The sequence below is a fragment of the Trichosurus vulpecula genome, chromosome 3 (assembly GCF_011100635.1).
Source record: "Trichosurus vulpecula isolate mTriVul1 chromosome 3, mTriVul1.pri, whole genome shotgun sequence".
NCBI lineage: Eukaryota > Metazoa > Chordata > Mammalia > Diprotodontia > Phalangeridae > Trichosurus > Trichosurus vulpecula.
The window spans coordinates 181,667,828-181,685,759 of NC_050575.1; the positions used below are offsets into that span (position 1 = coordinate 181,667,828).

Below are 17,932 nucleotides of genomic sequence, written 5' to 3' on the forward strand. Positions count from 1 at the left end.
TGTCACGTAACCATATAGTATTATATTGTAAACAAGTCATTACATGCACATGTTCCTGCCAATACATGCTGGACTTCCCAACAATGCGTGGCATGCTTGCCAGTCAACACTTGCTTGTTAGGACCTATCAGTGGACTTGACCACTGATTGGTTATAACTTACATTTTGTGTGTTTATTTGGAAAATAATGCAATCACTATGACTTTAACTCTGTTACACAACAGATGAAACGTGTATGAATAGTTTTTCAAAATTTTTGTCTCTTCTTTCCTCATGCTTCCATCAACCCCTTATTTTTATTTAATGCCCCTCAATTGCACCCAAGACTATTTCCACCCCCTTGGATCATTCTAGTGCCTCCTGGGGGTGGTATCACCTACTTTGGGAACCTCTGAATCAAACACAGTTGGGGCTGTGACCTTATTCTGTCCCCTTTGTGGTTTCAGTAAAAGAGGAAGCTTTTAGCTGCCTCTGGGCAGAGATTATTCATATACATACATATGTATGTATATATATATATATATTTATATACACATATACCTTCTATCTATACCTGGAACAGTCAGTTACTGTCACCCAGAAGTTGGCCAGAATACATGGAAAGCCAGTGTTTGAAGGAAGAAAGCTATGGATGAAGGAGAAAAGGCACTTAGATGGTTCATCTGTGAATCTTCTCCTTTGTTTTCTATGGGAGGTAGCCCAGTGGTAATTGATTCATGACCTTAGAGCTATTATTTTAGAGGCAAGGGCCAGGTTGTTGGCTACCTGGTTAGTATGCAATTAACCTCTTGGGCTGAACTTCTCAGTTTAGAGGATCATAGATTTAAATCTGGAAGGATATTTAGGAACCATCTTGTACAACATTTAAGAGGCAGTTAGGTGGCTCATCTGATAGAGTGATGGACCCACAGTAAGGAAAATTTGAGCTCAAATGTGCCCTTAGACACTTAGTAGCTGTGAGATCCTGTACAAATCACTTAGCCTCTGTCTGCCTGAGTTACTGAAGCTGTAAAGTGAGGATGATAATGGCACCTATGTCTCAGAGTAATTGTGAGGATTAAATGAAGTAATATTTATAAGGTGCTTAGCATGGTATCTAGCACATAGTAGACACTTAATAAAAACTCATTTAAAAAAAGATGAAAAATTGAGGCACAGAGTAGTTAGGTGGCTTTCTTTCCAAAAGTCAAAAGACAGTAAGGGACAGAGGTGGGGTTTGAACTCCAGCGCTTTGGGTCCAAATCCAGTATACTTTCCATATCTTCATGCTGCCTCCTAGCCAAAAAGCTGTCCAACAATGGAGTGGGATGCCTCGGAATACATTATTAGCAGAAGTCTTTGCACAAAGGATGAATGGCCATTTTTTATGGATGCTACAGAGCTGGGATTTTTATGTATATGCATAAAATTTATACACGTTAGACTAGACAACCTCTAAGGTCTCTCCTAACTCTGTTTCTATGATATCAATCATAATATCAACTCAGATTTCTATGGCACCGTAAAATTTAGAAAGCATTTTTCTCACCTTATGTGGTAGGTAATAGAAATACTATTATAAACCCCACTTAATATTTGGGGAAACAGCCTGAACCTAGATATTCTGACCCTTAAATCCAGTGCTCTCATTGTCTTTATTCCCCAATCGTCTCCTTACAGAAACCCAAAGGGTGGGTAGGACAAGTTAGATAAGATGTTATCAACGTTTTACAGATGAATAAATTGTCGGTCGTAGCCAGTTAGTGTTAGAGTGTTAGTGTTCAACCCAAATCATCTCACTCTACTCTTCAGACCAGATTTGGAACTAGAATCAGAACCATCTCGTTCCTAGTCTTCTGTACTTTTTCATATAATGTGATGCTTCAAACCTGCTTCTAGCTGCGATCAGCATTTCATGCGGACATAGGCCAAGGGTCACTGAACCATTCTATGGCTAGTCAAAGTTAGGCACAAAGACTCAGGAGAAATTCTGGAATCCTGCCTCCTTGGTCACTCTGCTGCAAATGGGTGTAGGTTCCCTGGCATGTTGACTTGGATGCTGAATCAGGGTTCTAAGTGTGTTGGCTGTTGGATGACATTGCCTATATTCTCTAGGCCTTTGGGGAAATGGGAGATTTGATGGTATTTGTCAAATTAATGTCTGTCCTACTGTGTTTTCCCAGGAATGGTTAATCTTTCTCTGGCAGAATGAAACACCTAGGGATGGTCACACATTGACAAACTCCTTCTATGTTTCAGAAGCAGAATTTTAACTATTTCATTCTCTGGGAGGTGGTACGATATACTGCAATGAGATCTGGCCCTTGTAGTCATGAGAGGTCTTAGGTTGAACCCTGATTCTGATCCATTGATATTATGATAATGGGTAAAGCACATAATTGCTCAGAGCCTCAGTTTCCTCAACTAGTCAGGTCAACTGTATATAAGAGGGGATATGGTCTTTTTGGGAACTATATCCCCCCAAAAGCCTGCACAGAACTCAGCAAGGGATGTTTCCTCATGAATAGACTCTGCTTAGATAGAGTTGTTTGCAGTGTATCTGGTAGGAGGTTGGCCATGGACTTTTGTGAGAGATATAAGAGGTGGAAAGGTTTGATCAAAGGACCTAGAAGAAAGACAGAGAAAATGAAAGGAGAGACAAGAAGATGAACGTGAAGCCAGGGAGACTGCCTTTAGCTGCATTTAACTCCTGCCACTATTAATTGGAGGTTCTACCCTTGATTGTGCTGGAAAGTGACAGCTACAGGACTTCCCTCAGCTGTTGTTCCCAGTCCTGTGCTATGTTGATAAGGTGGAAAGTCAACTAGGGATGAATGGACTCATGCTTTGGTAGGAGTGAGCTAGGTAGTTAGAACTGGTTTAAAGAAATGGGAGCCAAATGTGGGGTGGTTTGTTTTTTTGGGGTGTTTGACTTTTTTCCTTGTTATTCACTTTGCATTCTATTTTAAACAAATGCCCTTCTCCTATGCATTACTATGAGGTCATGTGATTCATTCATACTGGTGAGGGAGAAGAGAATCAGAAGAAAATGGGGGCTAATGAGCTTATGAGAAGTGCTTTTGGATGCGTAAGCCAAATAGATCTTTAGAACCTGCATGTGACAGTGGGGGTGCTATATGTAAAAGGCAAATAATAATATCTGTTATACCTGCCTTACAAGGTTGTCATGAGGATCTAATGAGGCATTGTATGTAAAAGGCTTTATAGACCTTAGCTATCATTACTGCTTGGGATTTTTCTGTCTCCACATCTCTAAATCTCTCTCTCTCTCTCTCTCTCTCTCTCTCTCTCTCTCTCTCTCTCTCTCTCTCTCTCTCTCTCTTTCTCTGTTGGTAATTGTCTGTGTCTGTGTCTGCCTGGTGAAATTGAATCATAAATGACTTGTATCTCCTCCTGTGAATGACACACCCACTGTTTCTCACTCTATCAGGCAGATTTAGAACAGCAGCTGCTCAGCACTCTCTGGATGAATTCCACTGATGACTTTTTTATGTTCAAAATCTATCTTGATGACCCACAGGGTGGAAATGGTTTTCTGTAGAAGCCAGGGCTACCTGGGGTATATGGTAGTGTTTTCCATGACTGCACACATAGGCTACAGCCCAACTAGCTTCCCATGGGAGGATGGGGGACAGGAATCAATTTCTTGTCTGGGGATGAGTTAGCAGAGGTGGTTGTGTGGTTTGGATTTCAGCGGAGGGAAGAAAATGAGGAAAGGATATAGCTACTTTTGTGGGGAGATTAAAGATAGTTTAAAAATCTGAGTCATCAAGGGAATGCGACCAGAACAAATTTCCTAGTCTTATATATCAGCCCCAAAGAGCCCAAGGTAAGACTTGGCTAACCTGATCAATGAATCCCGACTAATATGCTAACAGAAAAGATTGGTGTACTTTTACAGGCACTTTCTGGAGACAATGACTCAACCTTTGTTGTCTGAACCTCTGTAGTGAGAATTTTAAGCTAGATAGGAGGTGAACACAGTTGGGGTAAGTAGGGTGAAAATATTTTAGAACAGATGATTTCCTATCATGATATGCATGATTATCTACTATATTGTATGTTTCCTGTTGTATGGAAGCAATGACTGTAGCCCACTGGAGAGGAAGAACCCTGAGACAGCAAGAGACATGAGGGCTTCACAGGGAAGTTGGAGACACCTGAATGCTCTTACATCAACTATTTTAGAAGTTTGTTCAGGCTTGGACTTGCCTCTTTGGAGTAAATACCAGATGTGTATAATACCCTTAGGGAATCTGCTAGGCAACAGTATCCTGATGCCTCCAGATCAATTCAATGACTTCTATGTGTTTCCCCTGTTCCTTGGACTCATTGGGACCAAACTATTCTAAATAGTAGAGAAGGAAATCTGTTTCTCTTGAGCAGTGATCATTTTTCCTCTTTCTTGGTTGAGTGTGGAGAATCTACCCTACTCTGAGATCCACAATGGGCATGAATGGGGTCATGAAAATCATTAGGGCAGAAGGTGGTTTTGGTTTTGGGTTCAATAAGATATCCTCATCATGTAGCTGGCCTAAGTTTGAGTATACATTATATTTAGATTTGTCTGGCTAAAACTTCAGAAACTTGGTTAAAACCTGAAAAATGTTCCATTTTGAGGAAGTTAAAGATTCTGCAATACAGATATGAGGTTGCATCAGAGCTGGGTCATTCAACTTACAGGGAATGCTATATAGATTCTCTAGATGGTAACCAAGAAGATAGATTAGACTTGTTCTACTTGGCCCCAGAAAGCAGAGCTAATAACAAGGAATGAATTTAATACAGGGGGACATTTCTGCTTAAAATAAAGAAAAACTTCCTAACTATGAGAGCAGTCCAATAGTGAATAAACAAATGAATAAAAAAATCTATTAACTGCCTATTATGTGTTAGGTACTGAGGATGCAAATACAAAAATGAGATAGTCCTTGCTCTTAAGGTGCTTACTTTCTAAAAACAGGAGACAGCATATAATGGAGTGGTGGTTAAGGGTGGATTTAAGGTCAAGGAGTAATGGTCTGAGGAGTTGCAGGGATGATGAATGGAGCCGTAAGTGATGATTATTACACCCTTTCCAGGAATGATGGTAGTGTTTGATTTTATTACTATTTCTAGCATGAGAGTTGGAAAAGTGTTTGGAGAGGTGGCTATGTTCACAGTGGCAGAACAGATAGCATGGCACCTCTATGTAGACGGTTGGGTGAATGGGAGGTGGGGCATAGACGGGTTAGGGGACTTTTTACTCACTTACTAACCAGTATGATCAGTCCCAGGGCAAGAATTTAAAGCTGAGGGCTGCTTTAGCAGTAGTAAATCCTCTGACTGAGATTTTTCAAGAAGAAGCTGGATATTGAAGATGGTATTTATGTTTCAGGCAGGGACTGTTCTAGAGAACTCTGAGGTCCCTTCCTCCTCTGGGATTCAATTATTACAAACAGTACTTACAATGACTTCTTCCTGAATGGTGCCATGTCTGTAAAAATATCTTCCTTTCTCACCAAAGAATGATCCAAGATTACAACTCCAAGCCCCAGAGAGGGTCTGTTTTCAGACAATGGAGCGGCTTTTAATTAGGCTATTTGAGTAGATTTCCTTCCTCCAAATGTCTGTTGTGTTAATAGGATAGCTTCTAGTCTCCTGCGTGTACTTAAAGAGACATGGAAACCTGTTCAAAGCCAGATGCACTGATGGGCTTTTCTCCAGTAGTTTGGAGAGAAGCAAAATGAAGTTGAATCTGTCAGAAACATGACAGGGAAAAGAGGCCCGTGGAAGGAAAGAATGAACCTGTTCTGTGTATTTTGGAGCAATTTCTGTTCACTACTTGCATGTGATTAGCTTCTGGGCAAGTGACCAATGGTGAAACAAATGAGTCTGATTCAAATGTTGAATATACTGGCAGGAAGCAGGAGAAGCACAAAAGCACAGGCTGAGCCCCAGCAACAGAGCATTCTCCAAGCCATGTGGAGGCCAAGCAGGGGATGGGTTTGAGGAAGACCTGGCTCAAAGGTGCCACAGTGAGGACCATGGGTACAACACGCAGGGCATAATTGCCAGAATGCCCATTCAATACTGACAAAGGGAAAAGACAGTTGCCTTGTACTGGCTGTATTTCTCCACCAGGGGAAAAGTGGTTTGGATCCTTTAGAATCTGTACAGGTTGTGCTGCCTGAGCTCTTTAGGGATTTGTGGGCATTTCCTCCTAAATGAAGGAATTAATTACATTCAATATGGACTGTGGAGTGGGGCCAGCAGCCATTCAGATGGGTTTGTTACAACCTTCTGTCCCACTCAACCTTTGGCAAGTAGAGCCATTCAATACACCTGTGGATGGGCAGACTCTCCTCCCACCTCCCCACTCCTTCTGCCCACCACCCACCAATCTGTTGCTGGAGACTTCTTTGGGGAGGCCTTTAATGATTAGGCAACAGACTATGCCTCAGCTGGTATAAAGACCCATGTATCAGTTACTTCAAAACCCAATCCAATGGACATTTATTAAGTGTACATTATATGTTAGGTGCCTAGCTAGGGTTTGAGGATATAAAGACAAACAGAATATTCCCTGCCCTCATGGACCTTACTTTTTTTTTGAGGGGAGTAGAATACAACATGTATACACTTAAGTAAATACAAGATAATTTAAGGAGGGAGAAGGAACACATACAACCATCTGGGAGGGATCAGAAAAAACTTTGTGAAGTAGGTGGTGCCTGAGTTAAGCCTTAAAAGAAGCTTCTCTCTCTCTCTCTCTCTCTCTCTCTCTCTCTCTCTCTCTCTCTCTTTCTCTCTCTCCCTCCCTCCCCCCCTCTGTCCACATAGGGTATCATACCCTTACCTGCAGGTGCTCTGCCCAAAGGAATGTAAATTTTGATTGCTGAAACCTTGCAAGATATCTTGAGGATTGTGGGCTAGATTTCTTTCTTAAGGACCATGCCTTAAAGACCACTCTGGCTCTTATTGATTGGCCAGTAAGAGGTCCCAGCCCAAGCCCATGGAAGCATTGTTTGGGCCCTGATTACTCAGAGTGAATGTAAATAACAATTGTTTCTGTTTTGGCCAGAACTCTGAGGGTCTTCCCCTCCTATAGACCATTTTTTGCCTCATTCCTTACCTAGCCTTGATCACTAAGACCTTGGAATGACCTTAGCTTAAAAAGGCCATGGTCTCCCACTGCATGGGGTGGGGAGGTGAGCATCTCCAGTCATCCTGTTCTATATCTTGCCACTGGACCCAGATGGCGTTGGAGGAGAAAATGAGGCTGATGACTTAGTGCAGCCCTCCCTCACGTAAATCCAATTCACTTGAAAGTCATTGCATCACCTTCCTGATGTCATGGTTCTCTTCAAGAATGAAGGACAAACAACTAAAGAAATAGAGATTGAGAGGTGGGGCAGAAGTATAATGGTAAATGTTTAACAATGGACTCTCTGAAAAAAATGTACTCACAACATACTTTTAGGTTTAATCTATATTATTAACATTTTCTCCTTTACTTTTTGAAGTCTAGACAATCAATAAAGCCCTGATTGTAGCCTATGCCAATTTCTGAATCGCAAATATTCAGAGTGAAAATTAAATAATCAGTTCTGAGCTAGTTAGAACTGGTTCTATCACACCACTGGGTGGAGGTGAAGAGGGAGTGCATTATGGACTTGGGAGACAAGCCTATGTATTCACATGACCTCAGTGACCCATGGTGATAGACAATGGTTCTAGGAGAAACAAGACTGACTTTGCTGGAGATCAGACTCCTAAATACTTTTTTCCAAATTATGTTGAATGTCTAAAGCATATACATTGCAAAGCTGGTCCCTAGAAGGAAATCTTCTCATTGGCCCCAAAGCAGAGGAACACTGGGGGTTGCCAGGCATCTACTACCTCGTGAACCATGATGTGGTAAAGGACTAGAATAACATGGAATGAATCTGGCAATACTTCCACTCCCATGTAAAGAGACAAGTCATAGAATGTTGAATTCAAGGTAGAATTGGTAGTACAGTGTGACCAGAATGAACAAAGGGGAGTTGTATGAAATGCATTTGAAAAGGTAGGCAGGACCTCAAACATGGAAGGCTTTAAATGTCAGGCTAAGGAGTTTATATTTTATCCTAGAGATAATAGGGAGCCACTGAAGATTTTCCAGAAGACATTCTTAGTCTTAGGAAGTTTATTTAATAGCTGTCTGGGAAATGCATTAGAAAGGGGAGAGACTAGAAGCAGGGAGACCAATTTGGTGGCTACCACAATAATGCAAAACTGAGGTGACGAAGGCTTAAACTAAGGCAGGGGCTGTGTGAGTAGACAGGAAGGGGGAATAGAAATGAGATATGCTATGGAAGGTCTCATCACTGAGACATGGAAACTGACTGGCTATAGATGGTGAGGAGGAGGGACGAGTAAACGATGATTCTGAGGTTGCCAACCTGGATCACTGGAAGAATGGTGGTGGCTTCAATAGCAACAGGAAAGTTTGGAAAAGGACTAGGTTTTTTGGGGGGAGATGAGTTCAGTTCTGGACATGTTGAGTTTAAGGTGTCTCTGAGATATCCCAGACACAATTAGCAATGTTGGAATGGGGTATGAAAGGTTAGGAATAGATACCTATACATATGCACAAGGTATCTTAAAAGTCTTAGTGTGGTTTTAAGCTTTACTAAGTTTAAAATATATACTTTGTATATATTTCTATTTATTCATTTTGTATTTATGCCATTTGACCAAACTCGAAAGGAGAGACTGCACTAAGACTTTTGGGACATAATACATATGTACATAAATGTGCATATATGTATGTATATAGATATATACATATGTTTCTTCTTTCAAGTTTTGTCACACAGCATAAATGTATGTTTATGTGTATATGTATACAGAGGCACATACATATACCTACATATATAAATATATATACACACACATATACAGATGTGAGAATCTTCTACTCTCTTAACATAGAGATGATAATTAAATCCCTGGGGGAGGTAAAGAAATCATCAAGAGAGAAAGTGTAGAGAGAGAAGCAGGCACAAGCAGACTCTGGAGGAACATCCATGATTGGTAGATGAGAGTTGGATGTTAATGCAGCAAAAGAGACTGAGGAGTGGTCAGACATGTAGGAGGAAATTCAGGAAAGAGGGTGATACGATAGAATTCAAGGAAGAAAAGAGGATCCAGGAGGAATAGGTGGAAATTCCAAAAGCTACTGAGAAGTCAAATAAGATAAGGCCTGAGAGAAGGCCATCAGACCCAGCAGTTCAGGGATCTCTGGGAAACCTGGGACAGAGTAGTTTCAGTCACATGGTACAGTTTGGGATCTGATCGTGTTGGATACTCTTTCTACCAATGAAGTTCATAACCTCCTCTTGTCTTGGTAAATGGGCTTTGGCCCAAACAATTCATCCTTTGGTGGCTGGTCTCCTAATGAAGGGCTATACAAACAGAACAAAGTTTCTTCTTATATGACAGATTATTATGGCCTACTAGTGAGGGGCAGCAGCTAGTGAATCAAGTGCTGGGCCCGGAGTCAGGAAGTCTCATCTTCCTGAGTCCAAATCTGGTCTCAGACACTTACTGGCTCTGTGACTCTGGCAAGTCATTTACCCTGCTAGCCTCAGTTTCCTCACCTTTAAAACAAGCTGGAGAAGGAGATGGCAAAGCACTCAGGTATTTTTACTAAGAAAACCCCAAATCAGGTCACAAAGAATCAGACGTAACTGAAAACGACTGAGGGATCCTTCAGAAAGAGCAAAGCTTTTCTTTACACAAGAGGTTGTTATGGCCTACTAGTGAGGGACCCTATACACAGAGTAAAGCTTGTCACACTTCAGGCTATGACAGGCTCTTAGGGAGGGACCCTACAAATGGGGCAAAGCTTCTCCTTACATGTCAGTTTATTATAGCCTCCTAAGAAAGAACCCTATAGACAGAGCAAAACTTCTCTTTACATAATAGGTTGGTAATGGAACCAGACTCACCAGCCCAGTAGGATGTGACAGAGGTTCTCTACTGACTTAGGCTTCCAGAACCGAGGTCTGGCTCCAGGCCAAGATGAGTCATTGGAGCTGGAGGAGGACAAGGACCCTGTTTCCCTTTTTAAACAAGGCAGTAAATCCTGAATTTGCTTGGCAAATCTACCCAAGTTTAATATAATTGGATAGTTATAGTCAGAGCTTTTAAAAAATGACTAAACAAAAGTCTAATTCAAAGGCCAATCAAGTGACAAGAAAACTGTTTGGAAACATTGGCTTGATACAGACACAGCCGTGTGGGAAAGAGAAAGAAAAAGTTGTGCCTCAGTCTAAAACTAACTTGGTAAAATAGTCTGGGCTGTGTTACTGTTGAGGGGGAACAGGGACTAGTGGAGTGGTGCTTGAAGAATAATTAATGAATTTAGCTTGTATTTATGCTTATATTGTGAGGTATTATACATACACGCATACATACACATGCATATACATGTATACATACAATGCATATATACACATTCATACACATAGACTTACACATATACATGCACATAGTACGTATACATGGATACATACATATCAATGTACACCATAGTACGTGCACATACATGAATTCAAATACAGGCATGTATATATATATATACCTATATATACATATGCATAACACCTGAAAATAAGGTCCTTGTTTTGATGAAAATTTCAGCAGAGGAAAACAATGAGTCTAGATCCCACTATCACAATGTAAGGCATGAAAATGGCAAATATATTTGTAGAAATTCAAAATATTGTCATCTGATGACTGACATGAATATCTGTAATGAAGTCAGAAGAGTTTGATTCAAACAAGTTATTACATTGTTTTTGTTGTTTGTTAAAGGCGGCGGGGGGGTGGTCTCACCATCTAACCCAGGCTGGAAGCAGGGGCTATATACCAGCCCAATCTCACTACTAACTGACAGAGCTGCTTTGACCTGCTTTGTGTCTGACCTGGGCTAGTTCGCCCCTCCTGAGGCATCCTGGTGGCCCCTTCTTCCCAAGAACTCACCATACTGGTGCCAGACTCAGTGTGGACAGTGGATTGACTTAGTTCACTGTAGCTCAGAGCTCCCAAGCTTAGGAATTCTACCAGCCTCAGCCTCCTCAGAAGCTGAGATTACAGGCTGCCATCACACCAGGCTAAGTGATAACAGTTGGCAGTACTTTCACACTTCAAAGTCTGTGATTTCTTTGGTAAGCAGCCTGTTGCATTGAGTCAGGCTGGTCCTCAGATGACAGACACAAGGCATTGCAAAGGCTGTATGCAAAGCCTTTCCTCCTTAAATAAGGTGTCAAAGCTTGTGTTTGACTGGCCCGGCTTTTATGGGTCGATGGCCACCTCTATGCCATGACCGATGGGGGACTAGTGTGAGGAGAGGTGACAACAGTAGAATGAATAGAACCTAAATTAAAAAATACTAATTCTCTTTCTCTCTGCTCCTGTTTGGTACATGGAAGTGCTTGCTGAGAAATCTACATAATCTTTTGAAAAGTCTGGCTTTATCCATCACTTGTCTGATTGTCACCTGTGTATTTCCTTGCTAGTGAGAACAGAACATTGACCTTGGGGATGCAGGAGGTGCAGGAAAAAATTGCCTTCTGCAGGTAACTCATGCTTCTTGGTTTATCAGAGACCTCCCACTGTACCTGATCTTGGTTGTCAAGGAGACAGATAGGTAGGAGGGATGATAGACAGACATGGACTTCCCTGTTGCTATTCACTTGGAAATCCTTCTGGAACTATAGTTTGTTGGGAAGGCTGGTGCCTGTGGGAGAGCAGACAGATATGCCCCCAGGCTGTGCTAAGGAGAACACTTCTGTGGTAGAAGGAAGGACAATTGGATACTGACCAAGGGGCAAGAGTTATAAATAACACTGGCATGACTGACATTGTATTTTCTTTGCCATTACTTTTTAAAACTTAATTGAATTAATAAAAATTATTTTCTCTCCCTTCTACTTCCTTCTATTGGGAAAAAAGAAAAAACAAAACCCTCATAACAAATATACAATGAAAACCAAAACAAATTCTTGCATCAACCACATCCAAAAATATATCTCAATCATCCCTCTAGCCAATATTTCTTTATCTCAGGACTCATTCCTTTCCCTTGCCTACCATTATCTCCAGGGCTCTGGAACAAAAATTAGTCACTCAGGGATGTGGGTGCATCAGTTTGTGCTGAAGGGAAAGGTTTTATCTGGCTCTGTCTTGGTTTTGTTCTGTCTGCTACCATCCCCATTTAAGCCAGTGCTTCTTAAAATTTTTCCACTCTCAACCCCCTCAGCACTTCTTAAACTGTGGGTCTTGGAGTCAACTAAGCCACAGAGCGTGAGTATCATTTTCATTCATTCTACTGACAGCTTGAGTTAAGACAGGGAAAGCAACTTGCAACTTACTTAGAAGAGTGAAAGCAATCTCTGGAGTTGTAGACTTCAATTCCTTTTATTTCCCCTGTCTCCTTAGATTAAAGCAAATTGTACTCCCTGCTTCTTCTGCCTCTCCCCTCCAGGTTTCTGATCCATCTATAGCAAGATGGCAGAGATACCAGGGGACCCAAAGTCTTACCTAACTTGTATTGGCTACCTTTGCTGCTCCCAGGAAAGGCAGGTAGTGGCAGGAGACTTCTGTCTCCCCAGTTTGTTTCCCGCTTTGAGCTGCTCTTGTAGAATAGGCCTAGTTATCCAGAAATGGCCAGAAAATTGGAGGTCTTCAAGCAGAGGCCAGAGGGCCACTCATCAGTGCTATTTGCAGAGGGGATTCCAGCTGAGGTATTGGTTGGTCTAGAAATAGAGATGATCTCTGAGGTCCTTTAAACCTGTAATGTTGTAGCTCTGGATGCCTCAGAATCTTTTCTGCGGCAGGTTCTAGGGTCTTGGAAGGCCCTTTCTACTGGTTATCTCCCATGGTGAGAAGATACTCTCTCACAGAGCTTTTCTTTTCCTTTAAGATGCTGCCCAAGTACCATTTTTCTGCATAAAGCCTTTCTTGTTCTCCTGTTTCCCCCCTCCCCCACCCCAACTACTTAAGCCTTCCCCCTCAAAGTACCTTGTACTTCACTAATTTGTGTGTGTTTCTATTTATTAATTTTATTTTTATGCTGTATGACCAAACTTGAAAAGCAGAGAAACAGTAGTAAGACACAGTGTCATCTCTTTAGAAGTGGAAGGCATTTTAGAAGTTATCTATCCTAACTCCCTCATTTTACGGATAAAAGAATCTGTGGACCACCAGAAAGGTTAAGGAAGTTGCCCAAGGCACATAAGTAGTGAGTAGCTGAGCTGAGATTTGAACCCAGGTCCTCTGACTCCAGATCCAGCAATCTTTCTATTCTATTATGATGCCTATCCCTCCTCTTACCTTCCCTCCTCACAGATTTATTTTGACAGTCCTTATGGAGGCAGGTAGGCAAGTACAGTGGTGCTGGGCCATTTCCCAGTGTTGAGCACAGTGCATTCACATATGAGGCATTTAATAAATATTTGTGGTTAAACTGAAATGAAGGAAGGACCTGTAGAAGGTGACTTTCTCAAAGTAACATAGTGATGGAGCAGATTGAACCATACTGTCTATGCCACAGGCTCTCTCTAAATCCTAAGGGTACTCTAGAGGTGAGATGAGTGAGATCTTTTGCAAACAGAGGAAGCCTGGCATAGAGGAAAGAGTGTGAGCCTGAAGTCGGAGCGTTTTCATATGATCCCTGACTCAGTCACACATTAGCTGTGTGACCTTGGGTAAATTCTTCACTATTCAGTGCCTCATTTTACATTTCTGTAAAACAAGGGTAAGGACACCTGCACTACATCCCTAACAGGATTGTTGTGAGGACAGAGTTCTACAAATATTGATTATCTGGCTATTCTAAGGCTCTCCTTGGAAAGTCAGCCTCATTGTCAATTGTTATGATGTGGATTTTCAGATGCAGCTACAGGACCACAGTTCCTTTTTTTCCACTGTGAGTGTGAAGACTCTTGGCTATTTCACACCTCTCAGAGGAGAAAATATCTTTTATTATTTAGGAAGACCTAGGTTTGAATACTAGCTCTCTCACTTACTGTGTGACATTGGGCATGTTTCTTCTGAGCCTCATTCTGAGCCTCAATTTCTTCATCTGTATAAAGGTGATACAATACCTTTGTCATTGGGTTGTTCAAGTAGCTAGATAGCAAAGTAGATGGGCTGGACCTGAAGTGAGGAAGACATGAGTTCAAATCCAGTCTCAGGCACTTATTAGCTGGTGTGAATCTGGGCAAGTCATGTGAATCTTTGCTGCTGAAGCTGCTGAAGCTGCTGCTGCTGCAGCTAGATGGTGTAATAGATAGAATCAAGAAGAATTGAGTTTGAATCCTGACTCAGACACTTACTAGTTATGTGAATCTAGACAAATTACTTAACCTCTGTTTGCCTCAGTTTCTTCAACTGTAAAATGGGGATAAAAATGGCATGTTTCTCACATAGTTGTTGTGAAGATAGAGTGTTAAGCATTTTGCAAACGTTAAAACACTACATAATGTTAGCTATTATTATCATTTTTCCCCTTCCCCATAAATCTTCCCAATGCCTCTGAGTATCTAAAATACATTACCTTCAATGCTAAACCTTCACTGAGAAACCAGGTACTCATTATTCAGTTCCAATCAGTGGGCTGAGGGAGTTTTAGCAATTGCACTTACTTTCCTCCCATTCTGAAGAAACTGCAAGCATGCAGCCCTGCCTGCTGGAATGGATTGTTAAGTCTCTTGGAGTCCTGCACCATTTAACATAGGGAACAAAACCAATATTCTTGATTTTTTCCACAGGTTCCCCGGAGCTCAAGTCATTACTGAGCTCTGGTGAAGAGGCTTGCAGAGACAATCCTTATCATCTAAAAGTGTCTACCCGAAATGGATTGTAAGTGTTGTAGCTGCATGAAATTTCCCAGAAATTAGCTATCTTGTCTAGACCAGACCAGTGAGATGTGAGACCTTTCGCCCAGCTCCCTTTGATTTTTTTTTCTCCAAGAGCTAATCAGAAGGTGAATGATTTCACCCATCATTATCACTAAAGAGAGCCATAGAAGATAGCCAAGGTGGGCTGGTTTGGGGATGAGAGTGTAGGTTTTGATTTTTTTTGATGTCTGTGCCACATCCCTACCCTTTTTCACGTCATGGTTGGGAACTAGCCTGACCTCCTTCAAACCTTTTGTTGGCTACCTCCAGATACAGAAAAATGGTTTTGGTGATCGGGGAGGCTGGGGCACTGACCTTAGAGAAAACTGCTCTTATTCTAAAGTAATCTGGCTTAATCTTTAGCGCCCAGAAATATGAGGTTGAAATGATTCATCCTGGTTATTGATTTGGGATAGCAGCTTACGAGAGGATTACTGGTGGGTGGCTTTGAGAATGTCGTGATCTTCTCTGTTTCAGCTAGCCTAGTTGAGTCTAGGTTTGCCTGTATCCATAGTGATTAATCTCAATGATACTACTTATAAAAAGTCGAGGTATCTCCATTTAAAACCAAGAAGGACAGTGAATGACATTGTATATAAGTTATGATTTAGAAGCAAATGGAGGAATTTAAAATGCAGCCCCAGAAATAGGCAATTTCTCTTCTTACTGTTGTTATTTGTCTTCTGTTCTTGAAGAGGACCGTGACATCAGGAAGGTGCCATGACTTGCAAGTGAATTGGATTTAAGTGAGGATGGACTGCACAAAGTCACCAGCCTCACTTTCTCCTCCAGAGCCATCTGGGCCCAGTAGCAAGATATGGATCAGGACAACTGGAGATGGCCCCAATTTATCTAAATAAAACTTTGAAAACATCTCAGCTCCATTCAGGGACAGTTCCATGACCAGTCATGGAATATGACTGCTCTGTTGTGAGCCCACTATAGGAAGGCTTCCAGGGTTCTCCCCACTTTCCCCACCATTAAAAATTTATTTCCTTTGTGTCTTAAAAGTTTTTCGTCTCTAAGAGTTCTCTATTAGAAGGCAAGTACCCTCTAAGAGGAAGGTCATAGCTGAACCTCCAGCAGTCATTGATGCATTAGCAGGAATTAGATTTTTAGGATGCTTTCCAAGAGGACAACTTAGTTGGGACCTTTGTACTAGATGTTACGCCATGCCTGGAATCTCCCCCCTTATCTCTACTTCTTGGAATCCCCTTTTTCCTTTGAAACTCAGTTTGTGTCAACCGCATGAAGCCTTCCTGAACGCCTCCTAGCTGCTAGTGACCTACCTTCCCCATACTATCATGTTACATATATTCTGTATATGCTTAAATGTATACATATAAACACACACATATCTCATACACGTATACATATATGTATTGTATATATGTCAACTCTTATATTAGACTGTAAGTTCCTTGAGGGCAGGGACTTTCCACTTTTATCTATCTCCAGCATATAGTAGGTACTTGTATGCTTTTTGATTGAGTGGGAGGAGGATTTTTAAGAAATAAGATGTAGAATTTGGGGTGGAGGGCAAGGCCTAAGACTTGGAGACCAATATAGGGAAAAAGAGACCTAAAAGGGGTGGTAGGAGGTATCCATCTACGGACCAATGAAAAAGCCATAGCATAGAATGTTTGAACTGGAAGAAGCCATACGCAGGTAACAAAGTAGAGTGAGAATCTGAATCCAGATCATTTGACTACAGATCCAATATACATTCCAATGTACCCCACTGCTGTTTGTGACTCCCTATGTGACCTCGGGTAAGTCACTTTTCCTTTATGAACCTCATATTTCATCATCTAGAAAATAAAGGAGTTAAAATTTGCTCTCTAAGGCCCTTTAGGGTGGTTAGGTGGCACCTAGCATGCAGAGCACTGAACCTGGAGTCAGGAGGACCTTAGTTTAAATATGGCCTCAGGCTCTTGCTAGTTGTGTGACCCTGGACAAATCACTTAACCTCTGATGGTTTTTTTAATTGGGATAATAATAATACAGACCTCCCAGGGTTGCTGTGAGAATCAAATGAGATTATAATTTGTAAAGAGCTTAGCATAGTGCCTGGCACTTAGTAGGTACTCAATAAATGTTTATTCCCTTTCTCTTCCCCTTCAAGATCAAAATCTAAATCCTATGATGCATTGGCAGAGTTAGAACTAGAATTGAGGGCTCCAGACTCTCAGGCCAGTGTTCTTCCTATTACACCACACTACACTAGCCTCTTAAGTTATTCACATGTTTCTATCCTTGAATAGTGCTGAAAAGAGCAAGACACTGACTATGTGTAATATGATGTGAGGCCACTAGGTGGCGCAGTGGATGATGTGCTAGATCTGGAGTCAGGAAGAGCTTAGTTCAAATCTAGCCTCAGACATGTATTAGCTCTGTGACCCTAGGCAGACCACTGTCTGTCTCAGTTTGTTCATCTGTAAAATGGTTATAACAATAGTATTTGCCTCCCAGGGTTGTTGTGTGGAGCAAATGAGATATCTGTAAAGCACTTTATAAATCTTAAAGTACCATATAAATGCTAGTTTTTAAACATATAAATACATATATGTGTGTATATACATATGTCTATATACATATTTATATACATGTATATATGTATATGGATATGTGTGTGCACACACACAAACATGTCTTTCTATGTACTTACCCTTTAATTCTGGTTATAAATGACCTAATCATCTTTCCAGTCTTATTTCATCTTACTCTGCTTCTTTTGGTTCCAGTCAAAGTCCTGTTTCTATATACAACACTCCAATGGTGCCCTCTCTTCTCCTCAGGTATCCCCTCCACAGGAAGCCTTTTTAACCCTAAAATTCCCTCTCTATTCAAATTATTTTCAATGACTTCATGCATACTTTTATTTACCCATTTACATGTTTTCTCTCCCCTCACCCCCCACTCCCAGTAAAATTTAAGTTCCTTGAGGGAAGGGACTGTCTTTCTTTCTCTTTGTATTCTCATCATATAGCACAGCTCTT

General features: G+C 41.3%; 1 protein-coding gene across 1 annotated transcript in view; it reads right to left on the reverse strand.

Annotated features, from left to right (window-relative positions):
• NTSR1 (neurotensin receptor 1) overlaps nucleotides 1–17,932 on the reverse strand; it is a 130,751-nt gene that overhangs the window by 14,385 nt on the left and 98,434 nt on the right. The window lies entirely within an intron of this gene.